The 18,291-nt window shown below is 39.3% G+C and overlaps 1 protein-coding gene across 3 annotated transcripts in view; it reads left to right on the forward strand.

Moving 5' to 3' along the window:
- Positions 1-18,291, forward strand: part of ZNF536 (zinc finger protein 536) — a 349,438-nt gene that overhangs the window by 168,467 nt on the left and 162,680 nt on the right. The window lies entirely within an intron of this gene.

Genomic DNA, 18,291 nt, shown 5'->3' on the forward strand with positions numbered 1-18,291 from the left:
CTACTGAGTTCTGCTTCATTTGAATCTGTGACATATAGATGGAAAATAAATAAACATTTGGACACATATCCGGTCTATAATTCTACTTTGACTGCTGTATTGTGAGACATATTAGAAAAGAAATATTTTCAATAAAGTTTCATGATATATAGCATTCACACCCAATAGTTTTATAAAGTATTAGAGGAATAGAGTGGTATTAAATGTAGAATCTCTTTTATTTAATTTATTCTAATATATGTTGCTAAAATGTAGATCATATGCTGTTTTAGATCATAATTTTTGGTTATAAAAATTGTGATAATCATAGCTGGATTATATCTGTGTCTTGTCATATAGATGAGAAAATGTGTTTCTAAGCTATTTTTCCATAAGGAGAAATTGCGGGATAAGGAGCATGAGTTGTGAGTAACATTGCAACATTTACGGTATGCTATACTGCAAGTTAGACAGCCACAGGTGGCCCATGACAGCTGACTGGGCAAAGGGGCACTTTGCAATGTACATGTTCCAGGTCGGGCTGCAGCCTGAGGTCTGGGACCGTCCCATCTTGCAGGACCTTGAGCCTGGGCTCCAGCCTGAGCCCAAATGTCTACACTGAAATTAAACAGCCAATTTGCCCGACCCCTACAAGCCAGAATCATCTGGTTTGGGCCAATCACGGGTTTCTAATTGCAGTGTAGACATACCCTTAGGTTTCACACTAAGGCATAGGGTAGAAATTACCTTAGCAGGATGGATATTTACATTCTAACTTGAAAAAGTTTTGGTGAAAGGGTATCCAGATTGAAAGAAGTAAATTAAAAATCAGTTAGTATCTAGAGTAGATAAGTAACGCTTCAGCATGACTGAAAAACAGTCAGTTGAAAAGTTTTATGTAACAGAGGAGGAAGCAGTTTATTGTTTCATGATCTAGTTCATCACCTAATGTAGCAGTACAGGCCACATCTTTGCTCTATGTTTTATTTATGGTCCTGTCTATGGCACTCATCAATGTAATATCTGAGTGCCTAAATCTTGCTCAGTAGCATCTTCTTATCATGGTTTAAAATAAACACACAACACTAGTCTCTTGGTCTCTTGGTTAAAGGCCTCTGGCTGCAAATTTATTAATAAAATTCATTATGATAGTAATATAAAATTATTAACTGTTACCCAGTGATAAGTCCCAGCAGTCCTACTTTAATTAAAGTATGCCAGCATGCCTATGGGCAACTCCATCCCTAGTCATCCATAGATGCTCTACTGTGAACTACAGCTCTTTGTCCCACTGTGGCTAGGAGCCCTCATAATGTACCTGCGGCCAGTATAAGACTAGTACCAGTAACATTACTGACATCGGTTTAGTCTCCCTCTCCAAATGTGTATCCGTCCTTCATATTGCCCAAACACCCAGTATGCTGGCTAGTCCTAGGCGGCTTTCAGATATGTCACTTGCAAGCCAGTTTGTTAAACACCACATTCAGCCTGGGCTGCCAGGCAATTGGAGAGGGCTCCCACTAGCACCCCCTTGAAAAGGCCTGGAAATGTACTCCCACAAAAGCAGTGGCTTGAGTTCTCGGGATTTAAATTAGTCTATTCGCTGTGTGATGTTACTTCTTGTAGAGTGTCTTAATTTAGCATAGAGATGAACCAGCATTAGAACCTTAAGCCCCTTTAAACTGAAGGGGTAAATTTGGATTTAGATCAATATTTCTGAAGCCATCCTTACAGTTTTGTTTCTAGGTCAGAACCAAACCCGGAAAAGGCTTGCTTTCTGCTTCCAGTTCACAGGCAGTTTGGTGAGCACAGTCCAAGATGTTGAAAATTTCACAAGAATATGCCTGTCTCCTTATCTAGTCTATCCAAACTGTTTATCTAGCACCTCCTCACTGTGGTGCCAAGGAGTGATATACTATTGCTAATATTGCTGCTATTGAAGATGTGGAAAACTTGCAAAGTAATCTGATCTCATGAAACTTCTGTCATTTGATGCTGAAATTCCACAAGATGAGCGTGTCAAATTTCAGTGCCATCAGACCTGAGCCCTGCCTCTGAACCCTAGACCAAATCCTTGACATGCAATTTAACTAAATTGTGGCCGTTTTGATAGGTAGAGGGGAGACAAATATAGTATTTTCAAGTCTGTATCTTTAAAGTCATGGTTATACTAGCAAGCTTATTTAACTTTCATCTCTCCCCCCTCCCCTTTGTATTTTTCCCCCCTTCCCTCCCTCATACCATTGCTGGTACAAAGTGGTCTCCCCCGATGCAGCTGGGACTCACCAGTCCTTTTACAGTTCCATTCCTCAGAGCAGAAGATTCAAGGCCTTCAAAGTAACGTAGGGGGGAAGAGCTAGTGGGAAGAATTAACTGGACTCACTCTGTCTTCTCTTCTCACTAGCCATATAATAGTAGGGACAGAGGTCTGTGGCAAGCAGGCCCATGGGTTCAGACACATTTAAATGGAATCTGCTGGAGGCCAGTTTGTGCCAAATACCTGTCCTATTTGTTTCATTGCATATAATTTAATATTTGAAGTAAAGCCTGACACACCTCTTCCCAGAGCTTATCACCCATTCTTTCCTCACACCATTGGTTTCAAGTTGTTTTGGGGCTGTAGAGGTTGCCTATACCCCAAGATATGGATGTGAGTCTTGAAGCAGCAGGTGCTTGTCTTTTGACTTGCAAGAAAGGGTTCCTTAAGGCTACAGGTTCTAGTCTCTCACACCAAAGGATGGGTCTTTCCTGATTGCTATGTCCAAGAACTTCAGCAGCAAGCTCTGACCTTTACAGCCATGGCAGATGAGCTTGTGAGAAACTTTCAGGCAGGTTATCAATACTGCCTGAAACATCAGGCAACACTCTTATACTGGCAGTGAAGTAGAAGAGACTAAGCCCAGGAGAGAGCACGTAGAAGGTAACTTTCAAATTTTAACGTCTATCTATATATGTAATTTAATTTTTCAAGATGATATTTTGCAAGCTTTAGTTCACGCTGTCAGCTGGACCCTTTTGAAAGCTAAAAAAACAATAAATGACTGAATTATTTATGAGACGAAGGGTGCTCCTGTGCATGCAGAGTAATGGTTTTTTATAAAACTTTTAGCACTGGAGTTTGAAGAAATGGTGGTGTTGTGAAAAGGCCATGTGGCTAAGGGAGTTGGTGTTTGACCCTGTGCTGCTAGTCCTGATTAACCCGTAGCTAGTGTTTGTTGTAGTTATTGAGAAGCTTGGATACCTAAAGCCTCTATTCCTTGTCCTGTACCCCCAATTAAATGACAACTAAATAGCATTTGACCAGGCTGTGCAGGTGTTAAGTGAATTTGAGCAGTAGTTACAAGTGAAGCAGCATCACCCTAGGGAACTTGAAGAGATCACATAGTAAATCTTGGGGGCATGGAATCTGTGCAGCCTGTTGAAAGTGACAGAAGACTATCTTATCTAGTATTGAAGAAGACAATTGTTAACTTATCAACTCCAAGGAATTAGTGGGCTGGGGGGACTGACACTTCTTGTCATTGATGTGTTGCACCAAAGCTGTTTAGGGTAACAGAAATTCAAGGAATGCTGTAGTCCAAAAGAAGACAGCCAAGACAGCAAGGAAACTTGAGGAAGAATTATTCAGAAACATCAGAGGTTTGATGAGCCTCGCCATCAAGACCACAAATACACAAGAATAGTTGGAAATTTGTAGCTGGTGAGATCAGAGACAGGATGAGTTCTATGGAAGTGAAGAAACTAATAACGGCCAGAGGGCCAGGGCACACCCTGGCTTTCATATCTACAGATGGAGACCCAAAAGGCTGCAGGGCCACATTCCAACCCAGCACATGTAAAATAAGGCACAGGATTTAAATAGCTCTATTTCAGCATACTGACATGCATGGCCAAAGTCCAACTCTGACGCATGCAAAATTAGTTTCAGGATTGTTCCAGCATACTGAAAGCTCATGCCTAAACCAATCAATGCCACAAGCTCAGCTGAACCAGAGGATGGCCTGTTCAAAATAGTATTCGTACTACTCATTGACAGCATATACCATGGAAGTTCAAATGATGTTCATGTATTGTCATATCAAGGTGTTGTAAGATTACTATAGCTAGACCAGCTATGTCACCCTTTGTATTTTTATTATCCAGGTATAGCATGCTGCTATATTATTAGTGCATACTAAGACTACTGTACAAAACTAGGCTAAAGGTTCAGCTACCAATGTATCTCCTGAGTTATATAGTTAATATAATAATGTAATAAGCCCATTTGTATGGTATTAAGTTAAAAGGTATCCTAGATCCAAAATATCTATAAGATCATGTTAAAACAATGCAAAATACCACACCAGTAATTTTTAAAGGAACCTTGTCAAAACTCAAAGGTCCCAAATTTAATCATTTTGTTTTCTTTTGAATATATTTGACAATGTTCATGTAATTAACACATATGTCTTTAATTTTTATTTTCAAAAAGCCTTTTAAAAATCAGTTGACATCAGCATCTCAGAGTTGTTCACCAGCAGCTCATTAATAACTACCCAGTTTGTCTGCAAAATGGAGGACAAAAGTTGGAAGGAATCATGTTTTTGTCATATGCTATAATGGGTTATTGTAAAGTGAAGAAAATGATTTCTAAAGCTATGCATACTAGTTTGACCATGGTCTTTTAATTCACAAACTGCGTTCAGATAACCTTGGAAAGTAAAAAGTAACAAAATTTAGACAATTCACTATAAAGTGTCTAAATATTGTACTACATGCCATAACCTTATCCACTGTTCAGGGACTACAGTAACACCTGTGCACAAAGAAGTGAGTTAAGAATGGAATGGCAATTTGTACTTGTAATCCTATTGCAATCCTTTGGTTAGGGGAAATTAAACTCGTAGTAATTTTTTTAGTATATTTTTGATTACATGTTTTTTATTTTGATTACATTTTTGTTTTTTTCCTAACTGAGTTTACATAGAGGATTCTGTGACATTTTTAAAGCTTTAGCTGACAAGTTATTTCATTAAAATAATGTGTAAAAGTTTTGATTACTTCAGATATGTGAAGTGCTGTGCTGGATGCCACTCTATGATAAAATAATCGTGAAACTTCTATAATAATACCTGAATCTCAGGGACCTATTGGCAACTCTGTATTGTTTTTTGAGCAAATTTGGCCATGTTCATGGATCTGACATGGAGACAGGAAAAATCAATAGTTTGAGCTTTTGGGTTTGTTTGAATCCAGAAATCGAAAGTGAAAATCAAGCGATGCAAAGCTCCATTAAGTGCTACTCTGGTTAATCAGGAAAAGATTTTCAAAGGCACAAAGCCTCTGAAAATCAGCAGGAGCTGGGCACCCACATATGTCTATGAAAATCTTCCCATCAGAGACAACAGTCATGGGCACAGTGTAGAACCTAGACAGAAAAAGAGAGGGACCAGAAAAGGAATTCACACACCCCCTGCCACCTGAATCCACCATGTTTCTTATAATTTACTTACCACTGACTTGGGTTCTCTATTTCATCCAAATATCCACACCCTGAAGTCTGCATGCTGTGTCACACTGATGTGCATGTGCAGCTCAGTAACTAGACTGAGGTCATAATAAGCTCCATGACCCTTCCTCCTTTACCTTATTTCCAGAATACACAGAGATACTGTGGAAAGAAATGTGGAAGAAGCAAGGTGAGTATGGATCAGGGAAGGCAATATATAAATAGAACTCCAGTTACTTGTTGTTTTAGTTGATTTGTTAGTAACCTCATTTTCTCCCTCATGAAACTGCCTCCACAGATCTTCACTTTTGGAGATTAATCAGCAGTAGCAATCCATCCCAGGAGCAGGAAATCAGGGTTATTTAATTAAAGAGGGACTGTAAGGCAGCTATCCCAAATTGGGTATCTGATCTAGTCTTGGCTTCAAGAGAGCAATGCTGGGTAAAGTGTTTATCAAACTCCATGTTGCAAATCTCAGAGATGGGAATATGATGCAGACAGGCTGTAGAAGCTGCTGTCACCCTAGTGGTATGTTTTTAAGGCCATCTGGTACCTGAAAACAACATATCTAAAAACAAAAGATGATCCATTTGGATTGCTTCTGCACTGAGTTAGATTCCCCATTAGAATTTTCTCCAAATGTAATAAACAATCTGGACGGAGTGTGGAACGACCTTGTCCTATCCAGACAATAATTGAGCTCCCCTTTCACATTCAGCTGGTAGATCAAAGCTGACACAGGTGAGTCAAGAATTTGGGTAAGAAAAGATGGACTGACTCCATGAAAATCAGAGACTGCTTTTGACAAGAACTTCAAGCGAGGATGACGCATATCCTACCCTTGATCAAAAATACATGCAAGGGGAATGGACTAGGAAGTCTTGGAGTTTTTCAAGGTTTGCAAGAGTAAAGGACGATGGTGAAAATATCAAATGAAAAGTCCCAGAGAAGATTGAAAAAGCCAGATTTAAATCCCACACAGTGGTTGGACTTTGCACCAAAGAGTAAGAAATTGGTTCAGTGGTGGATGAGTAAAAATGGATGCTTTATGCACAGGGAGGTAATAAGGATAAATAGACACTCAGAAATGTACTTTCAAAGAAAGATAGAAAAAAGCCAGAGCCCATCACTGAAAGTAGATACACTCACATGCAAGACAGCAAACAAAAATAAGGCCCAGAGCCTGACTGGAAACCTAAATGATAAAGCATCCACTTTTTAATGCATCCACTTTTCCTGTGGAAGACGTATAGGAGACTAATGGGACTTCATGATTATTTGGCATATCCAAGGATTTAGCATTTTGGGGGCCTATGATCCATGCTGACAAATTAAGCGAAGTGGGATTTGGATTAAAAAACAAAATAAAATGCAACTGAGAGAAAAAGATCAAACAGAAACAGCATGTTTTGTCAGCCAAAGCCTGGAGACTGGAGTACCAGAACTGAACTGCTCATGCAAGAGTTGGATAGATCAAGTGTGCTGACTTCTGTCTCACCTTTTGAAGGATTAGAAGAAAGTAGAATAAAAGGAGGGAATGCATACAACAAGTCTTGTCCCGTACTAGAGGAGAAGTCACCTGACAGATCCCTTTGGTCTGTGTCTGGACAAGAACAGAAGTAATAGCACTGGGCAAAAGTAGGCTGGGGAGCACTCAGAAATTGATCTGGTTCCTTTGAATGAAATAGCCTGCCAAATAATTTTTCCCCGGTAGATCTGATATATAGATCTCAGAGGAATGTGATGAATCACTTTCAGACAGCAGGAGGAGGAACAGATTCCTCCTTGGTATTGTAATCCAGGTGGTACAGTGCAGCAGATCTGTCTGTTAGCACTGGTATTACCCGGCCCTTGGTGAGCAGAAGGGAAGTCGCTAGGCTTAGATGTACATCACTCAGGCTTATACTTGTTCCTCTCTGCTACTCTGTCCTCCTTTACCTACCTCATTGAGGTAACCCCCTCAATTCCCATATGCTGTGTAAGTATCCGCCTGACTCTCCATTGTTAATGTAGCACCACTGCTGCTGCCCCAGGCATACCCTTAATGTGGTTCTAAAGTAGCAGCAATGAAGATAAACTGGCACATGTCGTTTATAAAAATATCGTATATGTATATAGCATCATGCTGCTGTGCTCCCAATAGCTAAAAGACTTTAACAACAAAATTAAAAAGCCATGTTTTGTCATCACACAGTTGGCTGGAACCCAAGCCATGCTTTGGAAGTTGAGCTACATATGGATCAGGGAAGGAAGATAGGGAAACAGTAGAAGCGTGAAGAAGGTAGACTGAGAGGGAAAGGATAGGAGAGGAGAGGAAAGGGGGGTGAGCTGAAATCAGTGCCCATAATAAATGAAATGGTAATAATTGGAGATATACCAATCTCCTAGAACTGGAAAGGACCTTGAGTCCAGCCCCCTGCCTTCACTAGCAGGACCAATTTTTGCCCCAGATTCCTAAGTGGCCTCCTTAAGCATTGAACTCACAACCCTGGGTTTAGCAGGCCAATGCTCAAACCACTGAGCTATCCCTCCCCCGAAAGACCCTTTTCTCCCCAAGAGTGTCAGTGTTGGCAGCTCAGGCATTTAAGCAAAATAAGAAAACCCAATATTTTACACTCTTAGTCTGCCCATCCTCAACTTCTGTTGCCTTCAGTGGTGGACTGTATGTAGAGATCTGAGGGCACAACTTGCCCCTTATACTTACATATATTAACTTAGTTAAATATATAATTAATATTATTTTATATACTGGATCTCTAATGTGTTGTAAAAAGGTGTGGTTTGGCTGCTGGTAGTCATCTTTGGGAGATCATTTACATGCATTCAGAAACCTCCTCAGGAAACCTTTTCTGCTTCATTCAGATTGCAGTTTTTATGTAAGATCATTATTTGCAATAAATCATTAAGGGCCAGATCCAAATCCTATTGAAGTTAATGGACAATTTCCCCTCGACTTCAAAGAGAACTGGATGTAAGATAAGGATTTTTATAATCATCCAGGCCCTGATTTTCCAAAAGGATCGTCTGCACACACTCCTCCTTTACTCCAGTGGGACTTTGTGTAGCAGATCCCAGCATCTGCAAGATAGAGGGCTGTAGACTTGACTTGGCTGGGACTACTGCTGCGAATAAAATTAAACATATATAAGAAAGTTTGCAGGATTGGTGCTTTCACTGTAAGCGTCTTGGGGCAGGGACAGTATCAGTGAGCACAGTATCAGTGATGAACAAAAACTAAATACTAAAAATGAACTGTGCAGTTTATCAATTAGATTAATGATCACTATGCATTTCATACAATATTTAGTTTTAAGTAAGTCTAAAATCATACATAACAATACTATGCTGTAATTGCTGATCATGTATCTCTTTGTTCCAGACACTTTTCTAAAAGAGTATGTATTATGTATGATGTGACCTTCAAATGTCATGAATGCATTGTGCAATAAACTGTCAATATTTGTGGTTATAAGGTACTAGATGACTTTTACAATAATTGGAACAGCTATATTAAAAGCTTGGATCACTCAGCTGGTTAAAGAGAAAGACACAGGCCAATGTTCATCTGGGACTTTCCTTCTGCCAGCTATTAAATGAAAGATATTGCAAGGTGCTTAAGATGTCTTCTTTGTTTGAAAAAGAATATGGCAAAAAAAAGTCTCTGGGGAAAATGTTATCTCTAAATAATCATTTTTCCTTTCAATGTGCATAATTTTCAGGCTAAACTGAGCTCCATACGTTAATGACAAGTGACCAAGCTTATTTTTTTAAACATTACAACTTAGTTTCCGTGTCTTTTTTTTTTTTTACAGAATTCTTCAAACAAATCAGACAGCCAAAAAGATGTATTTAAAATTACTTTTGAGCTGTTCAAATTATTTTTAAAGGTTTTAAAAGCTACAGACTTTTCTAAAAAATAAAATACCTACAAAAAAATCTGTTGGGAATTTGTGACTTAAAGCAGAAAAAAACCTCTATAGTTTTAAGTTGCTTATTTAAAAGTGTGGTTATGTGTAAATTACAAATAGGGTAAGAACTATAGTAATAATTGGGATGTAAGTTGCTTTGCTTATCAAATATTTGCATTGCTATAGAGTATTTATTTATACTGATGCTTAATGTAGGGCCTACAAAACCCTCCTCAGAAAGCATAGTGTAGTGAAAAATACCATATTATATCAATGAATTGCATAAATGAAATACTATGGTGTGATGTATTTTTGGACTATGGGTTATGAAAACAAAATTTTCAGCTCCTCAGAATACTAGTAAACATCTCTGCTGCCTTCCGAGTCAGTAGTTGATGCTTTACCAGTTACTGACAAATTGCTTAGAACATTTCCGACTCCCTTTCCCTCATGCATGAGATAACACCTAGATAGCTCATTCCAGCCTGAGGTATTGGCTATGATAGGCTTATGATCACTTGAGGTATATTGTGACTCTTCCCTCTCATAAATAGGCCTTAACATTTTAGCTCACTGGTTTGAATTTTCAAAACTAGTGCACCTACTTGTGCACTCATTGCTAACGCATATACACTAGCTGTAAGTGCCTTTCATTCGCCCACGCAAAGGACTAACAGGGAAGGCTGATGTCACAAGTAGTATACTTTTTATTTACCAGCTGAACCTTTGGTATAGTCTTCATTCCTAATAATACAAACAGAATTTGGCTGTTGCTTTCTCACTGGCCTCCTTTCCAGTTCTTCTCTAAAATAGCTCTCTGTTTAAACAAATTCTTTGCCAATTCATATTAATGCATAACAGTTTAAGATTACCAAATATAGTCATTATAAAACCTAAATGCTTGATGTAACAATAGAGGCATCAAGTTGTCACTGACCTAAAGTTACCAGAGACCAAAATACAGTTAGTTTTTCAGTAATATTAGAATCCTTCATTTTAAGCCATGAAGTTCACTAACAAAAAGTTCAAGCATTTGTGATGATTATAGGGGTTTAGTTTCAAAATATAAGCGCTGGTCCAGATTGTACTCTCAGTCACATTTGTGCAGCTTTATTGAAGTCAGTTGGGTTGTGCAGCTTTATTGAAGTCAGTTAGGTATAACTGAGGGCAGAACTGGGTCCACTGAACATAAAATGAAAAAAAAAAGTTTCCGCCGAAGTTTATATATTTCATAATATTGAAAATGATTCAAGCTAACTCCAAAGTATAGACAGAAAAGAAAAAAAATGATGCATTCCCAGAAATTGAATGTTCTGTGGTATTTCTCAAGGTGAGAAATGGTTAAAGTGCAGGCAGACCTGCAAGCAAAAACAATGGTGGCAGGTTTTTAGCATCTACTAAATTGCTGCTTCACTTCAGATTCGGACTATAGTATCTCCCGTTCAGAGAGCTACACACAAACTGTAAGCATCAGACTGGGTAGTTTTATAGATATTTTAAAAATAACAGTGATCCTAAGACTTCATGTTGTGCCATATTTCATTAACTTTTACAGGCAGTTCTAAAGAACTGCAAGTATTTTAAATTTCAGAAATATATGAAAACACGGGATTATGTGGAGCTTTAAAGATTTTTGATCATATTTTCAAAGGGACCTCCAATACAGTCTGGAAAATGTGTGAGTGCAAATGCATACTTGAGTGTGATTACCTATTTTGTGTGTGATTACCTTTCCCATGTGATTACCTATTTGTGGCTAATTTGGCTATCCTTTTGTCGCCAAGACTCCAACTGCCTTCAGTGGGAGTTTAGCCTGCAAAAGGACTGCAATTTAGCTCCTTTGTACATGAAAGTGCCTCTTTGTGTATGTGCAAGTACAGGGTTTCACACAGCAAACAAATACATTTGTAAGTTTTCCAGGATACATTTGTACCTTTGACAATTTGGGTTCTAGGGTGGGTGAAGTAAATCCTACCTACCTAACTCGTATATGTTTTTATTTTTAGAAAATTAGTGCATTCTTTCTAGTCATATTTATTGAAACACTACATAAAGTAGGCCACACAGCACTGATTTTGAGATCGTGAGGAAAAAGTACACATTTTTAAAAGAAATCTTGTTTGAGTGATTGTCCATATAGATTCCACTTCTGGTGAACGACCCCATGCATGTGAAAGAGGTTTCTTTTTGGCCAGCAGTGTGCACTGGCACCTCCGCCCTGGATGTCCTCACATCCCCCACACCCATGGACATAACAGGCAAAGCGGGTCCAACCATCCTTAACTTCCTTCTTCCTGCCTGTGGCAGTTTGACTGAACTCCTACAGTGTCCCCCTGCTCCTCTGCACACTGTGCAATCATCTGCTAATGTAGACATAGCCTAATGACTTGTCTAAGTTCAGGCAGGAAATCTGATTGAACAAGAATCTGAACCTGGGTCTCCTCTGTCCCAGTCTAGCATTATAATCACTGGACCATCTTTTGTCTCAGCTCATGCCTCTAGCTGAAATGCAGCTCATAGCCCAGATTGGCTGGTCACTGAGTAATCGCAGTACCACCTGAGACTGTGGTCCACACTTCCCTCAATACCAACTCCTCAGTACTGATGCTTCCAGTACCAGTAAGCTCTGTGGTTGCAACTCTGACATTGACCTCCATGGTGCAGATGTTTCCTGCACCAATTTTCCCAGTACCAAAGACATTCAACATACAGTGTAGTGTAGTCAGCCCTGCTGTCCTCATCTGCTATTGTAAACTACTCTGCTAGAAGTGCTACTGCCTCAATACCACTTACTAATATTACCTCGGTACTGATGAGCTCTCCTGTTTAGGTTGCGGGTGTGGTTTGAGAGTGCCCTAGGACACTAGACAGGGAGTCCCCCCTGGGAAGAATTATACGCTTTTCTTCCTCCTCTTCCAAGAATAGCAGGGAGATGTCCCCCACCATACACCTCTTTCTCCCTCTTATGAGCTATATTGGTCTGACACAGAATCTAGGGGTCACTGTTCCAAACACAGATCTTAGGGATTTCATGGGGAACATTTACTTTGGTTTCCATCCCGTTGGCCTCCGGCCCTTATAATGTTCAGTCTTGGTCATTTTGGGCTTCTTGTGGTAAGCAACCAGTTAGGAAATCTTCCTGCTCTCTCTCCCACAAATCATCGTAGGTCTACTCAAGAGGTTCAGGGGGTCTGGTGTCAAAGTCTGCAATTGATTCCAACAGCAATACAATATCTTCCCTCTCATCGAATGAGGGAGTCTTCCTTTCTACTGCCAGTCTGCTGGATAGTTCTAGGACCTTCCCAGCCCTCTTACAGAGCATGGTCCCAGTGAAGGTAATGCAAGAAAAATCTCACAAATTACTAGAGATTCTGTACTCCTCCATGCCTGTCAGTGAGGGGTTGTTGGAACACCAGCACCCAGGGTACCCCTGTTCAATAAAGCTGAGAGGCATTGTCAAGTTCCTTTTAAGGGATTTGAATATTTCTGCATCCACTCAGTCCTGGGCTCAAATGTGGCAGTGATGCAAAAAGGTCCAAAGATTGATAGAAAGACTTGGTAGAAAGATCTACTACATTGCTAGCCTCTAGATGTGCATTATGAATGATCTGATGCTTCTGTCAAAAACAACTATCTGAACTGGGTCATGTTGTCACAGTCTATAGAGAAGATTCCATGGGAGCATAGGGAGGAGCTAAAATCTCAAGTGTCTGAAGGACAAATAGAAGCCTGAATCTCTCTGCAGGCTGCTCTAGACACATCTGAGATGGCAGCATGTTCAATGGTCACTTTCATTGTGATGCACAGGACTTCATGGCTTCATTCTTGTGGACTACTCAAGTTGTTCTAAATCATCATTGAGAGCATCCCATTGGAAGGTTAGGAACTATTTAATACGTGAACAGATGAAGCCCTGTATCCATTTAAAGGATTTGAGAGCTGCTCTTCACTCCTTGAGTGCATACACTCCAGCCACAAGGAGTAAGCAGGCCAAAACTTAAAGCCTCATCAGACAGAGGCCCTCTACCTCGTATTACTATAACACACACAGACAGTTGGAACCACTGAGAAAGAAACAGAACTTCGAACACAGGCAGCCCTCTGCCTCATCCTTCTCTGCTTCACACTTTGCATCGCCCTTTAATAGGGTTAATTGCATTTTTGAGAGCCAATCAGAACCATCTGAGGATCTATACCCTGTTTTCCCTGCTTTTGTCAACCACCATTTTTATTTTTAGGAGGCCTGGACCCAGATCTTCTTGGACCAGTAGGTCCTGGAAAGTATAAACAAGGGACGTTCCATCCAATTCCAATTCCTTCCTCCTCTCCCCACTCTTCTTCCCTGTCCTATTTTAGCGACCCCTCTCATAAGACACTGTTAAAACAGGAGGTAGATTCCCTTCTGCAACTCAGAGCAATGGAAGAGATGCCCCTAGAATTCAGAGGCATGGGAATCTACTCCCATTACTTTTTTAATCCCAAAGAAAAAGGAGGGCTGGCATCTGATTCTAGAGATGCTTCAACAGATTCATCCATCATTTCAAGTTCAGAATGGTAGCCCTGGTCTCAGTTATGCCCTTATTAGATCCTCAAGATTGATTCAGTGGTCTCTGCCTTCAGGATGTTATTCCCATCTGTCCATAGATCCAGCACACAGAAAATACCTCAGATTCATAGTAGGGGACTCTTACTACCAATGTAGGGTCCTGCCCTTGGGTCTCTCCATGGCACCAAAAATATTCACTCATTGCCTACTGGTCATCACAACCCACGTAAGAAGATATGGCATTCAGGTATACTCATACCCGGATAACTGCTGATCTGGGGAAAATCTTTCCAGCAGGTGATCAGGTTGATTCTCATGATATTAGGGCTCTTTACCACAGTGGAGCTCAAGATCAATAGAGAAAAAGCCACACTTTTGGTAACCCAAACTATAGACTTCATACATGCTTTTACCCAGCACTATTCCATAGTGAAGCTTCAAGATCAGATGCTTGCTTTGGTAGAGCTGTCCTACAATCCTTGTTTAAATAGGACTCCTAGCACCTACTGTCCAACTATGAGGTGATTATTAGTGGATGTGGAGTCCATCTGGACAATCACTCAAAGAAGAAAGAATGGTTACTTACTCTGCAGTAACTGTTTTTTTGAGACATGTTGTCCACATGGATTTCATAGCCCACCCTCCTTCCTCACTTCTGTGGAGTCCTATAGCTACAGGATTCTGAACTGGTGAAGGAACTGAGGGAAGGTTGTGTCCTGTCTGTCCTTTATGTCCTTGAGTGGAAGATATGCGTGGCTCCAATGGACAGTCATAGCCAAAAAATCAGATCTCATGTGCATTGGGCACATGCGCACCAGAAATGGAATCCATATGGACACCACATCATGAAGAACCACAGTTATTGTAAGTACCATTCTTTTTCTTCTTTTTTTTTCTTTTGGTCCTTGGAATTGATCAGCTGAGAGACATTTTCCCCCCCATCAAATCCTGGTTAAATCACAAGTGGAATAGATTTGGTAGGACTAATCCTAGTTCCTATATGTCCATAGTGAAACCTTCCCACAGATTGTTGGCACAGCTCAGTACAGCCGGCAAGTTTCCCACCAGTGAAATAGTTTGGAGATGGATGGGGGCATGTTGCAAGTCAGTGTTGCAGACCCATGTGGAGAAGCTTTACCTGTGCCTATATCCATTATTGTTAGCTTAGTTTTACTGCTGCTAGCCCCCCTCATATTTATGACTGTAGTTCTCTTATCTTACAGATCATACATGTAAGCTAATTTTTTCTTAACCCTCTATCGGTTGTTTTAAGCCAATGAATGTAACTTATCAGATATCAAGTCAAATGGAACTTAAGAACATGCTTTTAATTAGCATCTGTATAAGTGCTTTGATGAATGGGAATGGTTTGCTGACTCATGTCCTAGTGAGAGGAGAGATGTGAGGTAGGGTCTGAGAGGGACAGACAACAACCATGAACATACATTTTCATTGACTGAAGTAAAAGAGTTAGATGTAATTCAGGTAGCAGTGGCCTCCAGCACTTTGGTGGGCTCTGTAAGCAGAGAACATAAGAATGGCCATACTGGGTCAGACCAAAGATCCATCCAGCCCAGTATCCTGTCTTCCGACAGTGGCCAATGCCAGGTGCCCCAGAGAGAGTGAACCTAACAGGTAATTATCAAGTGATCTCTCTCCTGCCATCCATCTCCACCCGCTGACAAACAGAGGCTAGGAACACCATTCCTTACCCATCCTGGCTAATCGCCACTAATGGACTTAACCTCTACGAATTTATCTAGTTCTCTTTTAAACCCTGTTATAGTTCTAGCCTTCACAACCTCCTCAGGCAAGGAGTGAAGAAGAACTTCCTTTTATTTGTTTAAAACCTGCTGCCCATTAATTTCATTTGGTGGCCCCTAGTTCTTATATTATGGGAACAAGTAAATAACTTTTCCTTATTCACTTTCTCCACACCATTCATGATTTGATATACTTCTATCAGAATTCAAAAGAGAAACCCTCAACACAGCTTTAAAGTCTTAGGAATGTGTTCACTGTGGGAAGAAAATGTTCTTATAGGTAAGGCCCTGTTGGAGTAAAGCCTTTAGCGCTATCTACTGTATGTCTACTTAAATTAAAGGAAACTCTTCAGACCACCCACATCTTTCTCTGCTTCATTGTTGTTTTCAGTTTGCTTTTTCAGAGGGATTAGTGCTAGAGTAAACTCCATAGCCTCACAGCCTCAAAAAATTCAGTTCTGTGTAAAGTGAAAATTAGACTCTTAAATCTGCAAAGTGAGCTGTTTATCTTACAAATTTATTCTTTTTTATTGGGCCACACATATTCTAGATAGAAAGATAAAAGGGAAATGGATAACAGACCATCATTTATGGTGACATATAGCAAAACATAACTAGTACTCTTATTCTGTAAATTCATCCTGAGTGGCTTGTTAACTTTATCTATATATTTATCTATAGTGTTCACATAGTGTTTATTGATCAATTGAGAGTTTTTCTTTTCATTGTCATCATACATACAGTATTTTGCACTTCACAATCTCAGAAATGCTTTTCTCTAAAGTAGTTTTGGACCTTATCATATAAAACTCTTTTGTTGAACACTCTGTACAAACAAACAGTGGAAAATCAGAATTCCTTGGGCAATTCGGAAATATAGGTTTGCACCTATTTGTGTGTGCCTTGATCTTGAAAGACAGAATATACTTTGAATTATGTTACATTTAAATACCTGTGAATAATTCAAAATGACAGTTACTGGCCTTCTACTTAAATATTGTGTTTTAACTCTGCAATATTTCAAGTAGAACTAAGAACTTTCAGAGAATATAGTCAGGCATGTATTTGTTTTAGAAAGCTATCCTTTTTCACCTTTTAAAAAGTGACCATTACAAGGCGGAGTGCAAGTATATGGCAAAGCATATGCCTGGTGTCTTTTTTTACAGATATTTCAGCCATAGAAATATTTGCATTTCCATAAAGAAACTATTCTTCTATTTAATATGGTACAGAGGAAAGCTAGCTGGGAGTTTAGAACTTTAGATTTCTATCTAATTATTAGATTTGTATATTGTTTGCAGCTTTCTTAGGTAAGACCATTTTGTGGTTGGAATTGAAAATGACTCTTAAGCTTTTCGGGATTCACAAGTTCACACATAGCTCTATCTGTTCTGTCAGTCTCACTCGTGTTTTCATCACTCCCCAACCTTCATCAAAATAGTGACAGTGTCCATTATATGGTATTTGCTTAAAATTTCTACTGGTACCGTGTTCAGTAATGCAGTATTGGAGTCTGTACTACTGAATGAATTTTTTTCTTAAGCCAAGTGTTAAATACTTTTTGTTATGTCCTATCATTTCTGAATAAATGACAACTCCGTGTAAAATGCATTCCATCTTCTGATAGCTTTGGTTATATAGCAAAAAGCTGAGGATGGAACAAATTTAATCAATACTTTATGGGGAAAATTATCAAGGCTGTGCACAAAGATTTAACTATATGTTTCCTGTTAATATCAATGGGAGTTGCACAGCTTAACCTCTGCACACAACTCTGAAAATGTATCTCTGTGTAGTCTGCCCCTGTAGTGTAACAATATTGTAATTCCATTTCAAAATTTCTACATTTGTCATCCTACTTTCTTTGCTTTTGTACTGATGCATGTATGTCACATATTACATGGGAAATCTTCATCAATACAAAGTGAAATTTGAGATATAAGATTAGTTTTAATAATCACCTTTTAAAAATACCCTACCTTTTTTGTAATGTTCATGTCAGTCTTATGCCTAAACTGTAACTCACTTTGTCCATATCCTGCTTGAAGCATATTCCCAATAGCCATATTGTTCAAAATGTATGAGAAAATCACATTTTTTTTAATTAGAAGATCTAAATGGTATCATATTAGACATAGCAGCTATTGCAGTAAGATTTACAGTGAACGTGCCCCCATATGTGAAAATGTAGAGGAGAGCGGAAGAGAAAGTTCCCCTCACCTGGCTTGCTTTTTTATTGGCTTTCCCTGACATTAAGCCAGTCAGTATGCCTTGTGCAGCCTAAAGCCAATGATGGAATACTGTGTTAGAAAGGTGGCATTATCTGTTCCAATTTGTATGCAGAAAGGGAGGCAGTGTCACTTCTTCAATCTTCCCCAGTATCTTCACAACTGTATTGTTGTTGTTGCTTTTTAATTTTAATATAATTAATTGAAACTTTTTCATATTAAAATGCTCAACTTTTCAATAATAATTATAAATTAACCATATTTAACAAAACTTTTTGAAACTTTTTTGGGAAAAAATTAATAGGAACTAAGCAAAAGAAGAAATCAAACCAGCTGCTGACACAGCTGTTTCCTTTCTTGTATAATTCAGTTCAATATA

The sequence above is a fragment of the Mauremys mutica genome, chromosome 14 (genome assembly GCF_020497125.1).
Source record: "Mauremys mutica isolate MM-2020 ecotype Southern chromosome 14, ASM2049712v1, whole genome shotgun sequence".
NCBI classification, from domain to species: Eukaryota; Metazoa; Chordata; order Testudines; family Geoemydidae; genus Mauremys; species Mauremys mutica.